This window comes from Dermacentor variabilis, chromosome 6, assembly GCF_050947875.1.
Source record: "Dermacentor variabilis isolate Ectoservices chromosome 6, ASM5094787v1, whole genome shotgun sequence".
Lineage (NCBI taxonomy): Eukaryota > Metazoa > Arthropoda > Arachnida > Ixodida > Ixodidae > Dermacentor > Dermacentor variabilis.
In genome coordinates, this window is record NC_134573.1 from 169366396 (window position 1) to 169384387 (window position 17992).

General features: G+C 47.2%; 1 protein-coding gene across 3 annotated transcripts in view; it reads right to left on the bottom strand.

Annotated features, from left to right (window-relative positions):
* The window catches only part of LOC142585720 (uncharacterized), a 120388-nt gene that overhangs the window by 4263 nt on the left and 98133 nt on the right, over nt 1-17992 (bottom strand). The window lies entirely within an intron of this gene.

Consider the following 17992-nt stretch of genomic DNA (forward strand, 5'->3'; position numbering starts at 1 on the left):
CGTCTGACTACGCAGTGCGCTTATTCAACGAGGTGTATCATTCTTCACGGACCCTTTCTGCAAGCATGAACGGAACCATTTCACAATGCAGTCGGTGTGCTTTCTTTTCCATATTTTTTTTCGCTATGATGTTTTCATTCTTTAGACGCACGACGGCACCACTACGAGGCCGAACATTGGTGAAGTCATGTCCACTTAGCACAAATCCTAAGAATATTAGCGACACATGTCACCAAAATCTGAAAAAGAAATGCATTGGCGCTACAGTTACGATAATTCGAACGGCTTGACTCACGCTTTTGGAAACTGTTAGCTGGAATAGCACTGTATATCGTAGCGCACTTAAGGCCGAATATCTCGAAAGTGGTGCTGGTCTTGCGACTCCTAAACATGACTTCGCTACTGTTAGGCTTCAATTTCGCATGTGCAACGTGTGCCTAAAGGGAACAGTCATGAAGTTGATTAATGAGTATTTTAGTTAGCTGCCTAGACATTACGACTTCTATATATATATATATATATATATATATATATATATATATATATATATATATATATATATATATATATATATTCACGAGCTAAAACATAAACAGATAGTATAGTTCGCGCAAAACATGCAAATATGCGTCCACGCTCTTTCGCTGCAGTATGTATAACAGGAGCCCGGGTGGTCCCCAAATCGAGAGGCCTCACCGACTGATGAACACAAGACGGCGGCGACCACACCGAAGGCGACTGCGAATCTACTCATTGTTAAACGTAGCTTCCAGTCAGTCTTGGCCGACCGCGGCATACAGCTGGCTTCGCTGTTTTATAGGCCGTGTGGCTCCCAGGGTATATGCTAAGTGCAGTTGGTGGGGGTCCCGCATTTTTGGTAGGTACTGAATGATGACAGGATGAGACGGCATATACTTCGGTGCGGGCAGAGTGACTGCTTCTTTCGATCAAACGCACGGTGCCCTGTTTTGAGCTTCGGGCAGCGGTTCAGAATGTGTCTCTCCATCGCGATAGTTTTGCATTGCTTTCGCGATGGCGGCGGGAGAGGAAAGGGCTTGCAAGTAACGAGAAAAGAGGCAGTAAGAAAAGACCACGATATATTTTGCCTGTCGCAAGCCCCGATGAAGTTTCCACGCCAGCAGGCACGCACTTGCACAATAGATTGTGTTTTGTCTAACAAAAAATATGGTACCTTACTTCTTTTGTTTCTTCAGCGCCTATTGATTGATTTATATAATTTCGTGTCCCGAAGAAACACTGGAGCTATTAAAATCTCCAAGCCTGTCTGACGGCTCTAAGGCAGCACGAAACTGCTTTAGATTGCTTGTATAACTCTGAAGTCAGCCCAAACTTGTGCGACAGTAAATCGCCAAGTCGAACGGGAAGAAATTGAGCTGGAGCAGCAATCCCACAGATTACCAGCCACAATCGCAAGAAAAATCTATATCATTTGGCCATAAAAAAATTACTGCGTTTAGCAATGCCGTTAAAGACTGCTCCAATAATTTTTATCCACATTATTTATTATGGCACGCGAACGTGTTTGTTTGTTTGTTTGATAGATAGATAGATAGATAGATAGATAGATAGATAGATAGATAGATAGATAGATAGATAGATAGATAGATAGATAGATAGATAGATAGATAGATAGATAGATAGATAGATAGATAGATAGATAGATAGATAGATAGATAGATAGATAGATAGATTGCAGATAGTTGCACTGCTGGTAATAGCGACGCGCCTCTTCGCAATGTTAACTTTTACATCACTTCTGCTAATTAACAGTCGGCATTTACTTTTTTACCAGAATGGTTGCTTGCTGGGTAGTTCGTTCATTGCAACTTATGTAACAGCGCGAAGAAAAATTAAGGAAGTGACGACGATAGAGACAGAATGAAAAGAGCGCTCTTTATATGTCGTCACTTCCTTCTTTTTTCGCGCTGTTAGATAAGTTTCAAGTTACTTGTTACCGCTGCGCAATATGCTTACAAGGGTGCTGCCCTTGTAACTCTCAGCTACGTCTACGATCACTCAGTAAGGAGTTTTATAAGTTAGGAGACGCTAGCGGCTTGCCTACGCAAGAACCCGCATACGTTGCTATGGGGCCTTGCTGGAAGTCGGGCAAGCTGTGTGTGCATACGCAGGCAAGCGCAACGCAAACCATTTACGCCCTCTGGTATAACGGTACGTAATCACTAAGCGATTTCCTAATCACACCCCATCTAAGCAGTGTGGGAAGTTCCCTTGCATTCGTCTCACACAATTTCTTCTCTTCCTGCTCTCTCTTTTTTTTTTTTGTCACTATCCTCTTAACCTTTTGCTTTCCCCTTTCTAGCCCGATGCCTCCACTTCCTTCAGAGGACTGGCATTTTCACGAACGCCATTTACGAACACCCAGTGGAAGAATGATTAACTAAAAACATCTGCTTTGTTGCAGAGCACATAGATATCTGTGTTGTTGGAGAGTATATATAACAAAAAGAAAGAAAGGAAAAGTAAGTAAAGGGGAACTTGGAGGCCATGAAAGCCGCACACAGCAAGCTGAAAGAGACGGGGCGAACCTCGCCAAGGCCGGCCCTGATTGCGCACGTCTCTCCGGAAGCGCTAACGCGGATAAGGCGCCCTGTTCCCGTCCCACACGCTTCCGCTTCCTTGTGTTTCTCGGCGAGAAGCGCGTGCGCAAATGCGCACTCGTGTACGCAACACACCCACGCACACACGCGCGCGCGCGCTTTTGTCCGCCGCCGCAAAAGCACGTTGCTTTATCTTCGGCTGCCGCATATCCTGACAGCGCTTGATTTTCCCCGCTTCTATTTCGCTCTCCTCGAGTCGCTGTCCTCTCCCGGTGCCCTATGAGAAGACTCGTTTTGAGGGACACTAAATATCAGTACCACAAATCAGTTACGGAGAAATCTGCCAGGTGCAGTAAGAGCCAGGCAATAGGTAGTGTGTGGAAGTATAGTGCAGAAACCGGGGAGCACATTTTCATGGCATCTCGCAGTATTCATCCAGATCCTAAACGAGGAGGTAGTCCCTTCTTCTTTTTTTTTTTCTCGAGGGGGGCTGCGCTTCAAGTATAATAATAAAATAATAATAATCTAGAAATGAGTCTAACTCCACACTGTGCAGAAAGTCCAGTAAGGTTCTGCAATTATTGTCATCTTGACCTCACTTGCTGAAGTCAGTGTGCCTGTCACTGCGGAGGCCAAACCACTACCCCAGGCTTCGTGTTCTTAAGACAACAGAGAGAGAGAGAGAGAGAGAGAGAGAGAGAGAGAGAGGACAGGCAGGGAGGTTAACCAGACACACGCCCGGTTTGCTACCCTGCACTGGGGGAAAGGGGTATGGGGATGAAGAGAGAGAGAAAGAACAGTTTCGCGCACAGTTGAAGGTTCGCACCGAGTCTACACATGGTTGCGAAGACCTGTCGACTTGAGGTGTTTCAACAGCGCTCCCATGGCTTTCTGTGCCATCGACGCGTACGGCCATGGTCCAAGGATCCTGACTACCGAAAATGGTTTAGAGTCCAGCTGGTTAAATGCTGTCTGGAGAGCTTCACGCTCGACGTCGTATTGGGGGACAGATACATAGTATGTGTTCAATCGTTTCTGTGGTTCCACAAGAGTCGCACATGGGCGTATCCCCCATTCCAACGCGGAACGCGTAGGCCTTCGTAAGTGCCACCCCGAGCCAGAGGCAGCATAATACTGTCGCCTCAGAGCGGGAAACTTTTGATGGCACTTGTGCCATCAAAAAAGACTCGAAGGATTATGGTGCGCGTCAAGGGACCTGCGTGGAATAAATTGATCCGAAGCCTTGCGCTATGGCACCACTCAAAGCCCCTTGCTTCTGGACATTAAAATCCATTTCTTTCGCTGTGCACGAAGATATGTCATGGCTCGAGTTGCGATGGACCACCCGAGGCAAAATACAAGGATTGCCCCAAACAGAAAATAGAGGTGGAAATATCGAATCGAATGAGCGAGACAAGTACGTCACGCAAGCTAGCGGCAGCGTGGGTGCACCACCGGAGGAGGAGGTCGCGTCGTCGACGTGAACAAGCTATAGGTCCAAACGAAAGCTTTCCGACTTTAGTTGCACGGGCCCAGCAGGAGCAGGTTGAATGAGCATCGGTTGGTCTTCGCCAGTTATTGAGCCGAGCGAGAAACGCAGGCCCGAATTAAAAGTGAATTGCCACGATTGCCACCGCGGGCACGGACCTTGGAATGTCAGCACGAACGACGACAGCGCGCCGAGGCAAGCTCTGTCATCAAGGTCATGCTACGGCAAACAACCGACGCCCTGCAGCTGCGACACTCTCTGGTTTAAATATGCCAGCCGTGCGAACAACTGCGAAAACTATACACGCTTTAAACAGCCTCCTGGCCACGCAGTTGCAGCCGCGAAGATGCATATACTGCGAAGTGTGCACGTATGCGTTGCACAGAAACAGCATGCTGCTCAGCTCTCGCCATCAACTTCACTGCGCCGCCATCGCTCCTCCTCACATCGTGTTGTTCCCCCGAAGCCTTTCTGGAGTAGCTGGCCAGAGGCACTTTCCCTCAGGCCAACCTCTCCACCTTTCTCATTCAATCTCAATCAATCAATCTTTATTTCGCATTCATTTATTTACGAAAAATGAACGCTAGGACAAGAACTAAAAGCTGCTTTTTTACAGCTTGACAAGGTTCTTGCCCGTATTCATGACTAATAAAATAAAGTTCGTACACTTTAGTGTGTGCAATGAACAAATGTATAAGTGATAATGTGCAAGGCGAAATGCACAATTAACCATTGTGTAAATGTACTATCAGCCATTAAGGTTCCTCACTCTCCGTTTCTCAAAACACATCAATCAGCGCGGCGGCCAGTTGTACAACGTCGTCGCGCGCGAGTTGTATCTGTGCCTGGCAGATTAGTGTTATTCCCCTGTTAGAAGGTAAGCTTAAGTGGCTAACGCATCCTTACGAATGAACGACGATCGAACGTGAGGACAAAACGTAAGCCTTGCATCTCCATAACCGAACGTGGGTGAGTCACAGAAGAGCCCGCAGAACGTGCTGGAAAATTATTCGCGCATAATTGACGCGCGCACGCGCAACGATTTTTATGAGCCTAAGCCAACTGGATCGGTATCACGACAGAGCAGCCCATGCAGCTCGTGATGCCTCCGTCAAATGCTCCAGCGAGCCACTCCACAAAAACAAGCCAAGGTCGCACGATCCTGGCAAGCGAACACAGTGGATGTTTTTTATCATGTATTTTGTTTTTTTTTTTAGAAATCAGCGACCACTATCTGGAGAAAAAAAGAACATCCGGGTGCAAGACGCTGAGTTGCCCTCGGCGCGGTAGTGAAATCGTTGCACTGAAAATAGTTAATGCCGAAACAGCGACATGATAACATTTGCGGGTAGTGAGGTAACAGCCAGGGTCGCGAAATCCAACGACTATATTAAAAACTATTAAGGTGGTTGAGATGCCAGGTTGTTGGAGGAAGGGAAAGGGCGTTGCGAAAGCGCAGAGACAAGGTAATTTGACTCTGCACGCTATAATGTAAGCCGAGTCATTTGTTGCAATTGTGGGACAACACTGCGGACAGAGGAATAAATCCGAGGTAAAAATAACGTAAGCGGCGCATCCATACTTCGGAAATGATTGGCGACGTTAATGCGATTGGCAGTTTATTGTATGATGGGTTTGCAATTGGTGATATGTTTTAGAAGCTGTTATTATTATCATGAAGTTATTATTATTATTATTATTATACCCAGGGGACGTATTCTCGGACGATCCCTTTCGGCGATGCTATCGCTTTCGCGTATCGCAATGCTCAACCATCCAATCCGCTCATCCGGTTTTGCTCAAACAGCCAATAAGCGTGCAATGAAAGTGATATCACTGAAAGTGGCTGTCCGAGAGTACGTCCCCAGATGGCGCAACCCAAGGCGGCGTGAAGGAAAGACGGTTAGATACCGGCAAAGAGAGACACTGGGAAGAATGATAATTGCATTAAAAATCTCTCTTTAAGAAAAAAGGCCTTCTTGTTCTAAGCGAACATGGTGATCAATATCCGCAACCTACGATAGCCGTATAGCTGGGTAAACTATTCTAGGGTGTACATATTAGTGCTACGTGGAAACAAAGACTTTGTGGGAGGGAGTAAGAAAGAACAGAGCGAGCGGTAAACTTGAACAGTTTATTCGTAGAGCGGAATTTAAATGCGTATTTCTATGCTTACCCAACGAGAAAACCGTACGTCCGTCCGTCCCGTAAGATGACCGCTTTAAAGATAGCGCCCGCAGTAGCGAGCGAATTCACCTTCGTGCTGCCTCTCGCTTCAACGCCAACGAAGCGACGAGAACGCAGCGCTCACGGAGCTCTCGGCACACGCCGGACTCAGTCGCTTTCGCAGATCGCTTTCAAGACACGGGCTCGCGTGTCACTCTTCAACGCCAAGCGGGGAGAGCACAGCGCGCGAAGCTATCAGCAGTCGGTACTCCTTGTCGGTATCGCATATCGCTTTCATGGGTACGTTTACTCACGGTTCATAACGGTTCGACGCGGATGAATAAGACGCTAAAGAACGATAACGATTATAATGATCAGAACGTCATCAGCGCACCTGGCGCCGCCACCTGCAGTACTTTGCTTGCGTCATCAATGCACCTTGCGGCGCCGTCAGCACCAGTTGGTGTCGCCGCAGCGCTGTCGTTTGTGCTCGCCGTATCATGTTTCATGATATTCATAATGACACCGGGCTGCGTGGAGATGAGCAAGTGGCACAATGCTTACACACACTTAGACAACTCCCGTAGGAGTTTCTGCGTGATCTTTTTTTCTATAGCTATGTTTAGATGCTACAACACTGCATAACAGCCGTTGAAAAAGCGGCGATACGTGGCAGCTGGTGCCCAAAATGAAGCCATTGGTGGCGCAGCGTCTGGCTCGTTTCCCACCCAACGTACAGACATGCTGACACAACCGTTCTGGGGCGCCGGTGTGAAAGCTGAATAAGGTTAGGCATAATTTCCTGTGTATTTAAATAACCTAAAAGCGTTTTTGAGCATTTGCTATAGCTTGTAACAGTATAAACTTAGATAAATGCATACCTGTGTGACGAGCGCCCTTCCCACTCGGCGAGAAAAACCGCCTAAATAAATGATGCCCAATGTGTTGGACATTACCGCGCAAAGTACGAAACCTTCAAAGCACAAAAAAAGAAAAAAGGAACGACAACAGTTCCTATGTTTATAGTCGCAGCCTTGAATTAGAATAATCCCTCTTACGTTCAGGCATCAAAAGGTGTCCCAGAATAAATTCTGAAGCCTCAGCTATATACTTGAACGGATCAAAAGCGTATATATGCTGTAGATGTAAAGCCTTGGAGTTAATGGCACATAAGCATTCGAGCGGATTGGCCAATAACCGGTTGTTCGAAAAAAAATAAGGCAGAAGAAATGTAAAATTCAAACAACATTTGATAGTATTCGTATACTAGAATCAAACGAAATATACTGAAAAAAAAATGAACTTAATAAAATGAAGGACTAAATAGACTCAGTGCAGAGCAAGACCCTTTTTGTTTGTTTGTTTGTTTGTTTCTTTGTTTATAAAAATACTGCTGAAAAAAACATGCGACCAGGCCTTTCCTAGGGCCGATGCACGCTGCATGCCGCCATCACGAGGATAAAATTAGGGACCCGATAGAGTCCGAAAATTCAACCGGATACGAACGGTTTTGTTCACTGCAGAGCGGTGTTTCAATACATTCGAATCCGTCCTGCTGCGCATACAAAGGGGACGAGAGACGACACACGCTACGTAGCGCGCGCGGGCGCGTAATTCCCATTCCCGCCCCCGACACGGCTCCGCGTCGTTATGGAGATGCGATTCGCCGAACCGGCGTGCAGGCCTTGGCCGCCCCGAACGAAAGCTGCCCTCCTCTGCGGGGGGGGGGGGGGGGGGGGGGGGGGGGGGGGGGAAGGGGGGGGGGGGAAGGGGGGGGGGCCGTCCGCGTGCGGCGGCCAAAAAGTCGTCGCGTGACCACAGAAACGTGACGTAGAAATTTGCATCTTCTCGCACCTGCCCGCTTACCGAAGCACGCAGAACGGAGCCGTTTAAGAAAGCTTACTTTCACTTGACTTATTTTCATTTTTTTTACAGTCATAGTTGTTATAAGCCAGCCAGGCGTCTGTATATGTAGACGAGGTGTATGTTTTCGAACAATCGGGCACAGGGTGCGTGGACCAAAAAACAACAAAAATAAAACAAATAGAGGTGGAAACTTTTCTTGATTGCTGTTGGTTGATTGATTGATTGATTGATTGATTGGTTGATTGATTGATTGATTGATTGATTGATTGATTGATTGATTGATTGATTGATTGATTGATTGATTGATTGACTGATCTTACAATAAGCATCTTACAAATATGTATTGTACTGACGCATATGAATCTCTTGCGTGAGTCTTAGTTGTTCACCGTTCGAACAATAAACATTGCTAAGTAATTTTAGAAACTCATGATATGTATCTTGCCTTTCGTGAAAGAACACGCTAGCAGAATTGGCCTTTCTTTTCCTTTTACTAATTTTACTTTTTGCCAGTCATTTGGGTCCTCTGTGAGTAACTGATCTAGCTAAATGTATCCTTCCGCACAATCTAGAGGTCGACCACCAGTCGTGAATTCTCGTTCTCTTGCCACGAACATTACCCTAGCCTTCTGCATATTAATCCTCAAACTTATCTCTAATGAGCTTGCCGGTTGAGCTTTTCGTATATCTGTTGCGAGTCATCTCCCGCTTTGCTGAACAGGATGATGCAATCTGTAAAACGCGGAATGTTGAGACGTTCCCCGTTGGTTTTCGCACATAATCCTTCTCAGTCTAACGGCTTGAATGCTTCTTCCGAGCATGCAGCGAACAGCCTTGCAGTGGCTGTGTTTCGCTGCTCGATACCCTTCTTAAACGGTATTTTTTTCCGCTTTGTGATGAATACTGCAGTTTTGATTATTCTTCTTGCTTGCTGCGTGCACTCGCCGCTTTTGCCTTTCTTTCTTTCTTTCTTTCTTTCTTTCTTTCTTTCTTTCTTTCTTTCTTTCTTTCTTTCTTTCTCAACCACTCGCGTCTGGACGACGCTGGTTATGCCAAGAATGCATCGAGAGACAGAACGGGCGTTGTTTTTACCGGCCCGCACGTAGGCAATAAATCAGCGCCGCGCACCAAAACGCACGGTAAGCGGGCGAGCGGCGTCAAATTTAACGACCTCGTTGAGGACGCACCCTGAGAAGCCGGCTTTCTTCAACGCCCCCGAGCTGTGCCAAGAAACCAGCGGCCCTGAGATTTCCGCTGCCGCTGCCGACGTGTTTTTTCGTCGCTCTATTCTCCTTCTGCTCTTTCTATTCTTTCGTCGCTCTATTCTCGGAGTGAAAAACGAAAATTCTCAAAAGAAGGATAGAGCACCCTTCTTTCCGAGCTCAGTTGTCGTCGTGACAGGCTAACTGCGTCGAAGACACACCGATACACCGCTGATTTCGCAGGGGCGCAAGGAGGAACAACGATGGTTCCAGTGACGCAAGCTTCTAAGGGAGCAAGGCTACGCGGGACCCACTGGCGGACTGCCATTATGCCACGACTTTGCCTGTTTCTCTCTCTCTCTCTCCTTTCAGTGCGAAAGCTTAGTGGTGGTTTCGGTCGTGCTTTAAGGCGGGTGACGGGGTGGGAGCCGTTTGTCTGGGACGGTTATGTCATCCCCCGGAGTCATCCTGCCCGTCTCACGGTAGGTATCGCGCAACAAGAATTCCTTCCACTCGATTTACCTTTTCTGACGCGTTGGAAGGCTTGTGAACAAAGAATGAAGGGTCTTAAGAAATGGTAGAAATCTATACAGGCAAAGGTAGAGTGTAAGAGACGGAGGAGGGAAGTGGAGGATGCAGGTCAGGGGAGTAAAAGCGGTAACCTGCGTTTTTATTCTGGCTGTTTTACAAGAAGTTTTCGCGTTACCGTCCCTCTGTTTTCGTTTCTGACTCTGGCATCTGGCAAGGCCAGATGAAGTTTTACGCGTCGCCCACTTTGTTGCACCCCATGCGACATGGACAAATAGCCCGACGTCCAATGCCTTCTAGATCAACGCAGCACGAACTCATAGGTACAAAGCAACGGCCAACATTTTTATCACTAAATGTGCGAAATTCCAGCACTTATAGAATTTCACTACTGAGTGCTTGCTGTAGTGTCAACAGCACAAACTCTTGCCAGCCTGATTTCGTTATTTTGGACTTTAGAAACAACTGTACTGAGCTACGCTGAATAAGGAAATTATTACGCAGGAAGGCGGTTAATTACTATTGATACAACTCTCAATTTTACCGGCGTAAAATATTGTCGTCAGTTACACCTACACAAGCTGCCGCGCATGAACATCATGAGACAGGCATTCGAGCGGTGGAGCTGGTGATGGCGCGTGACTGTGCCTGTATTTGGCTAAGATTACGACGCAGGCGTTTCGTTATGCCATTTCGGAACACTAGTGCAGTGAAAATAACACGCAGACACGAGAAAAACGCATTTACACACATACACATCGCCATATGCGTGTGTTCAAGTGTTCTTTTCGTTTCCTAGTCATGCTTGCACTATGCTGTTTTTTACGTCTCGCTTACGAATCACACCGGCAGAAAGTTACCGCTGCCATTTAGGGGACCAGAGAAAGCGATCCATGCGTCTGTCTTGTTTACAGTTGGATATACATTTGAGAAATCGAATCACGCCCTTGTTTCTGCGGGATGGCCCAGGAATGCTTTGCAGTTTGCGCTGTGAATTTCGCAAACGCGAAAGAATAAATATGGCGTCGCCGTGCAGAGAGGCGTCTCTGCAGCACGGGGAGGGGGTACGGGAGTGTATATACACATAACACGGGAGCGCCCAGCCATAAAGAACACGCGCGGGGACGCCAGAGTCAAAATATAAACGAGCCTCCTCCACCTCGACTCTTTCCACCGTCCTTCCTCCAAGCCATGTCACCGCAATACCCCGAGAGGCAAGCTGCATCTGGCGTGGTACCTCGCACTGTTTACGCTAGCGAGATTGAACGCACCACCGCGATCACGCTAAATCTGACACAGGCAGGGCGGGATTCGAGCAGCGCTAGCAAATAAGAGTGAAAGAGAGACAAAAAGAAGAGGGGAGGGTGAATAGGTTGCTGGCTATACACCAAAGGCCGATGTTCTTTCTCGCGCGGTTCTTGCGAAGGTGGCAAATGACTCACTACACGAAATGACGCACCCGAGCACGAAAAGATAACGACGCGAAATTCGCTACAAGCGGCACTTTTGAAGCCGCGTTCGATTACAAACACTTGTTTTCGTGAGCAAGGCAGGAAGGCGTGGAAAACGTCACAAAGTGCACGATGTTAAAGCAATGTTAGTTGTTATGGCATAGTGCTAAGGGGCAGGTTCTTTGCATTTGAGCTCAGGGAGACCTATACGGTGTTAAGAAAGAGAGATAAATAGATGACGAGAATGATAGCAAACATAAAACGTCCGTACTTTATGGTTTTCATGTAGTCCTTAACAGTCATTAGAGATGTTACTAGCTGTCATAGAGGTGAAAACACCTTGTCGTTACAAAGCTACCGCGTTGTCTCGTCGCCCACTGACTTTGCATACATCACTGTATCGCTTTTCCTGTTACATTGTCTGAAAGATACTAGAAACCCTTTTAACCATATGCTCTTTCGTCAGTGGTCTATGAAACTTTCCAGAACTGTCAGTTTTCTAGGGCGTGAGGCCAAGGAATATTCAGGGGCCGTCCAATGTTCATATTGAATCAGACCATATACGCGAAGAGATGCAAGGAAGCTAATTTCGGAGCCGATGTGAAACCTGCTTCCATGCAAATGCCCCCAAGATACATATCGAGGCTTATTCGGGAACTAAATTCATAGCTGCCTTCAGTGAACTGAAAGAGCCTTTGTGCATGCATTGTTTCATAGTCTTCCGTTGATCGACTATGATTTATTGTACAACAGAACACTGTTATTCTATAGATGGCTTTGAATCTACTTTCGGAAACTGGTGCCATGTTAATTAAAGAAAAAAGAAAGTGCATCATCTGCAAACCTAGTCGTAAAATGTACATGGAAGCCCCGGATGATAATGACGTATGTCAATAAGCGTACGCGAAAACTCTCCTGAGCATCATGTACGTCACCAGTGCGCTACTAATGATGCCATCTACCGCAAGATCGCGACTATGAGACGCTACGGTACGGTAGCTACGGTAGCATACACGAAACCTACTAGCCGAAACGTCTACGAGGTGTTGACACTTCCCCTTTGAGCATCAGTGAGCTCTCTCAGTCGCAATGTTCCTTCTCAGCGCTATTCCTTGACTGCTGTGATTGCTTTGCAGTATGTTCTCTCAGTGGACCCCTCACGTTGACAGGCGACGACGCCGCTGACGCGTGGTCCCACCGAATCGTCTGAGTTTCCCCCCTCACCATCTCCGTTATTCTCGGACCAAGCAGAGGCGGAACCATCGAGAGAAAGGGAGTGCAGGACAGATCGGCACACGGAGACGCCGGGAAAGGGGGAACAGCGGGGCGTCGTCCCTCCGCTGTCAAAGCGCCGACTTCGAGATTTTCCTCCGGGACTTTAACGACAGCAATGCATCGCGACACAGAAGTTAGCGAGGCGTAAGCTTTCGCTGTGCGCCACGCAGCAAGGATTTCGAGTCGGTGGGGCGGCGTACAGCGCCGCAGTTGACGGCTATACGCCTCCGGGGGACCGGTGGTGTCTTCCCCTGGACTCGCTGACGACGTCTTGGTTCTCAAGTTCGGCCGGGCCAAATTAGGCTTCACCGGCGGGGGAGGAAAAGAGCCCGCCGGGCGAGACTCGGACGCGACTGCTATTCATAGCACGCGCCCGGGAGAGGGACCGCCGCGCCGTTGTCGTCAGTGCAGCGCCGCCTGGAACCCCCCCCCCTTCTTCCCACCGCGGTCTGCATCGCGAGCGAAAAAAGCCGTACCCGGCGCGACGCCACGGTATACACGAGCGCTAACTACTGTAGCACGCGTCGCGCGGAAACCTTCGTTCAATCTGTGCGCGCTGTCGGATCGTTGCAGCTCTTCGAAAGCCGCGGTTGAGTGGTGTGCACTGAAGTATACACGCAACCCGGAGGAGGATCTTTGGCGGCGGTCGTGCGTAGCAGGTGAGACGGGACGGTTCCACACGCGTCCGCTTCCAGTGCGCTTCGACTGGGATTTGAGCTGCGGCCGGGTTCGAGGTTGCGACGCCTTCGACCGCCAGTGCGGCAGGAGGCGTGCCGTGCGCTGACAGTGCGGCCGAAACGGCCACGGTGACAGCGCGTCTTGGGTGGGGCGGCGCCATTATGCTGTCGATACTGGAACTGAACTTTTCAATCGTGAACTATGTTGGCGTGAACTTCGCCGGTGCAGGATAGAAAAATAATCGCGCCTAAAGTTCTCCAGAGCAGGTATGCTTTTGAAAGTCCACGGCACCTTGTGAGTTAGAGGTCCAGGGCACCTCCTGCTCTGTGGAATTGGATTATCCGGCATGCCTTTCGAGATTCAGCACCCTTTAGAAGTACGTAGCAATGGCACGGTATCGCAACATAATTTTCAGGCGTATCCGTAAAGTGAACGCATTTCCCTAACGACAGCAGCGACGTGCGAAGACCGGTAATCTCTCCAGCATATATACAGTCGTTTAAGATGAAAGCCGACGCGAAGTAGCGTATCGCCGTGTTCGCTTACCGCTGGGCAGGGCCGACACCGGCGCCACAAAGCGGCATCATTATGTAAGCGGAGGTAGAACACGCCCACCTTCGATGAGGTTATGGCGAGAGCGATTCCGCCTGAATAAGCAAACAAACAAAGCATCTCCTTTACAATAACGCTGCGCACAAGGCTATGACTTGTCCCTCTCTCTCGGACAGCATGGTTTTGGCAACCTGTCCATTCGAGACCTTAAGAAGCTCGATTTATGCTGCCACGCGCAAAGGAAAAGAGAAAGAAAGATGTGTTCGCATTTCTGTTTTCTGAAGGCTGCCTTCGCGCTTTATCTTAACTTTCCTGCTTTTCTGATTGATTCGTGGAATCTCAAGTCTCAAAGAAACACTGGTGTTTTGGTGCACAGGTGCAAAGAAACACCATAGACGCCGCAGTGGAAAGCTCCGGATTAATTTTAACCAACTGGATTTCTTTAACGGACACCTAAATCTAAGTAAACACGAGCGTTTTCTTTTTCTTCTCGTTTTTTTTTTCCTTGCATTTCGTCTCCATCGATATGCGGTCGCCGCGGTGGCCGAATCGAACCCTCGACTTCATGCTCCGCAGCAGAACGCCATGGCCACTACGCCATCCACGACTGGTATAGCATGTAGTCTCCATGTGAGCACTGCGAAATCGCAAATGTTTCTCGACAAAGCTTATGCATCTCCTGGCGTTACCATATTCTCAATAGGCAACTCAATGCAAATATTTTTTTTTCTTCGGGACCGTGTCTCGTGTACGAGCTAGCCAGCTTATTTCTGCAGCCGCAGCATGCACATCTATACTCTATGACAAAGCGAAATGCACAGCAGTGCTCGACTTCTTTTTTCGTTTCTAATCCTAATAATCCTGACTGCTCTATGTAATGTAAGGCTTGGGAGAACACGCTTCTATACAGAAGAGCTGCAAGTCTGTATGGCTGTCTCAGTGATTTGCCTCAGTAACACTTTAAATGCGGAATGCCTTTCTACAGTCGTCACTCTTCGCTTGAAACGGCTCTTTCTGGTAAATTAATAGACAGATTAGATTGAAATCTCATTCGGCCTGTCAACGATAGATAGTCTCGAAGACATGGTTTTTTTTTTTTTACTACGTTACTCCGCTCTCAGCTTGAGCACAGGTAGTCAGAACTTCATTTGGGAAGCCGCCAAGGCTGCACTGTGGCGTTCTCTCGGTATATAGCGTTCGCTATATCTTTATGCGCACAATGTCAGGGATTCAAATTCCGGCCTCTGCGGCCACGTTCCGATGGACCAAATGCTATATATATATATCACAGATGGTCACATCACAAATGATTGCTAATAATCCACCAGAGCCCTCCAATTCCTCAAAGGACAAATTCAGCTTTGGGACGTAAGATAGCACCACTTATTCGTACCAATCAGAAAACTTTATTTTGAACAATACTTCCCGCTCTGCCTCTGGAACCCCATCAATTTGGTTAATCGGCTGGTTGGTTAAGGTGTCAGCAGCAGGGGGGTAGCCTGGCAGTCTCGGCCCGCTCGACAGATGTGCTGACATGTGTCGATTACGCGAAACGAACGGTCGACTGTGAAATCTTCGCGCACAAGGAACGAGTGCTTACAAACTGGTTTCGCGGTCAACCTAGGAATGCATTTTGGATCGATGGCTTTGAGTCACGCTTATACCACGACGTATCGGTGGTGTCCGGCATCCGGACGTAGAGGCCGCAGGAAGAGGTCTAGACGGCAGCGTACGTACTCTTTATTTTGGAGTGGTGGTCGCAGTTTAATGGGTAGCAGAACAGACCGAAACTGCAGTTAAGGAGCATAGAACAGCAACGTTCGTAATAGGCGAACTTCGCTGTAACCAAGATGACCCCCCGACGACACGAAGCAGGTGCTACGGTTTGACGCGCGCTCCGTCAGTGTACTCACCTTCTATGCGCGACGTGAAAATAATTCCAACGGAAACAGGAGCATAACATTTTGGTCACGTCCGCTTTCAGTAGCTCAGCCAATCACCGTGCACTGATAGTGATGTATACATTCATGGTAGCAGTGTTTGCCAGTACTCGTGCTCAAAACCGACCTCTCGGATACCCTTTGGGCGATTCAGTATGTGGCATGCCATTACGAAACTTTGGAACAATACCAGATCAATGAGTTTCCGTGCAAAATGTCGGACTTTGATTATCGAAAATCACGTGATTGTCAGTGTATTTCTGTGCAACACACACACACACACACACACACACACACACACACACACACACACACACACACACACACACACACACATATATATATATATATATATATATATATATATATATATATATATATATATATATATATATATATATATATATATATATATACGAACGTTAGTTAGATTTTATCTCGAGTTTACTCCCATACTGCGTTTTATGACGTTTTTCTTAGCCTACCAGAAATGGAAGTTTCGCAATGTACAGCAGGGGAGGCCACGGCGCACTACGGAATCGAAGTGCGGTGTTTAAAAATAATGTTACTGACTCCTGTTAATTATACTACACACTAAAACAACGTGGGACGCGATTTTGCTTCAAAGAAGTCATGATTAATATTTGTCTACATCGTGGTAGCCTGATAGTGGCCGTACGCGCCCGTTATGATCAGCAGCTTCGAGACCGCTGAGTCTCATATGCATGGTGCTATGGTCGTCGAGGTAACCAAACAGTGTGCGGGCCGTGAGCAGTGCATGGATGTTACTCTGGCACTGCTTCGCTTAAAGATCCGCTTCTTTTTCCCTTTTTATTTTTATTCTCCCAATTCTCCTCAGTGACAGCCTCGCAACGTTTCCTTGGAGCAGTTAAGTGCTTTGAATTCACAGGCAATTCACTTTATCACTGAATCTCCTGAGAACAAATAAATTTCACTACTTTCAAGAACCCATGCCTCTAAATAAATTATTTTATGTGGGCATTAATGCACACCCTCGGTATTTATTCTGAATACGCTATGCAATATGGCATCAAACAATGTAAATGAGCCACTAAATAAGGTTAATCACTGTCATACAAGATATGCTATGACCAATTAGACATATGGTGGTTACTCGTAATAAATGCTGCACTTACTGTCCGTACGTCTGCAGAACGTTGCGCATTTCAATGCATTTAGGTTTGTGTTTATCTATTTCATTTTTACTTAACTTAATGTCGTTAAAGGGACCATGGGCCTCGTCATACCGTATTGTGTCTTTTAGTGCACGGCCCTCGGCATCTGGATCTCTTTTCTTTGGATTGTAGTGCTGAAATAAAAACCTAGTTTAGAAGACAACGTTTACAAGAAAAAGAAAAAAAACACCACTGCACCATTCATGTGATAGCACGGCTATTATCTTATTTTTTTCATTTCTTCGATTCACCCGCAAAATTATAGCGATATTTAGTAACAATTAAACGTATGTTCTAATGACGTCCGACTTCTGGCCAATCCACTACAGTGTGCATGCCCCCGCCATCAGTCAAGAAAAGCCAAACCAAACCATGATGATGATGATGATTTATTGGCATCCCCTTTGAAACGGGACGGTGGTAGTCAGCTAGCCTGCTTGACTTACTCAGGTATGCTATACGTGCTTTTCATTCTAGCATTTTTGCATGCATCTCTTTAATGTTATTCTCGCCCTCAAAACTTCTCTACCTACGTTGTACCACTACATATGCCTGTAACGGATCCGGCTGTATCAATCTCTTCCCTGCCTTTTTTCGAACAATACTATAAACGTCTCTTGCTCATCTCGACTGCTGAACGGTTGATGCGTCCGTGCACTTTAAATCCAAGCGCTTCTGGAAGGTGTACATTGGAGAGTTTTAGACTAGGGGACGCAAGCGGCTTGCGTACGCAAGAACTATATACAGGCGACGGTACTGCGCGTGCGCAGACCCAGACGTAGGGGTCTGCGCATGCGCAGTTTCGTGGACCCTGGTTCTAATCTATAAATCTATATTGCCTAGGGTCACACTGGGTGTATCCCTTCGCATTACATTAGGGTGTGCTGACTGGTCTCCGGATTGTCGCTGCAGCATGCACATGCCTTATCTAGTTGCGAATATTTGCTTTGGTGTGTTTTTGTCCTAAGGCAATTAGCTAAAGCCTGAAACAGCAAGGCAGATCCCTTCGCGTTATTCCCCATTTTACTTTCTTTCTTCACATTCTTGTAAATCTACATGGTCTTTCTTGT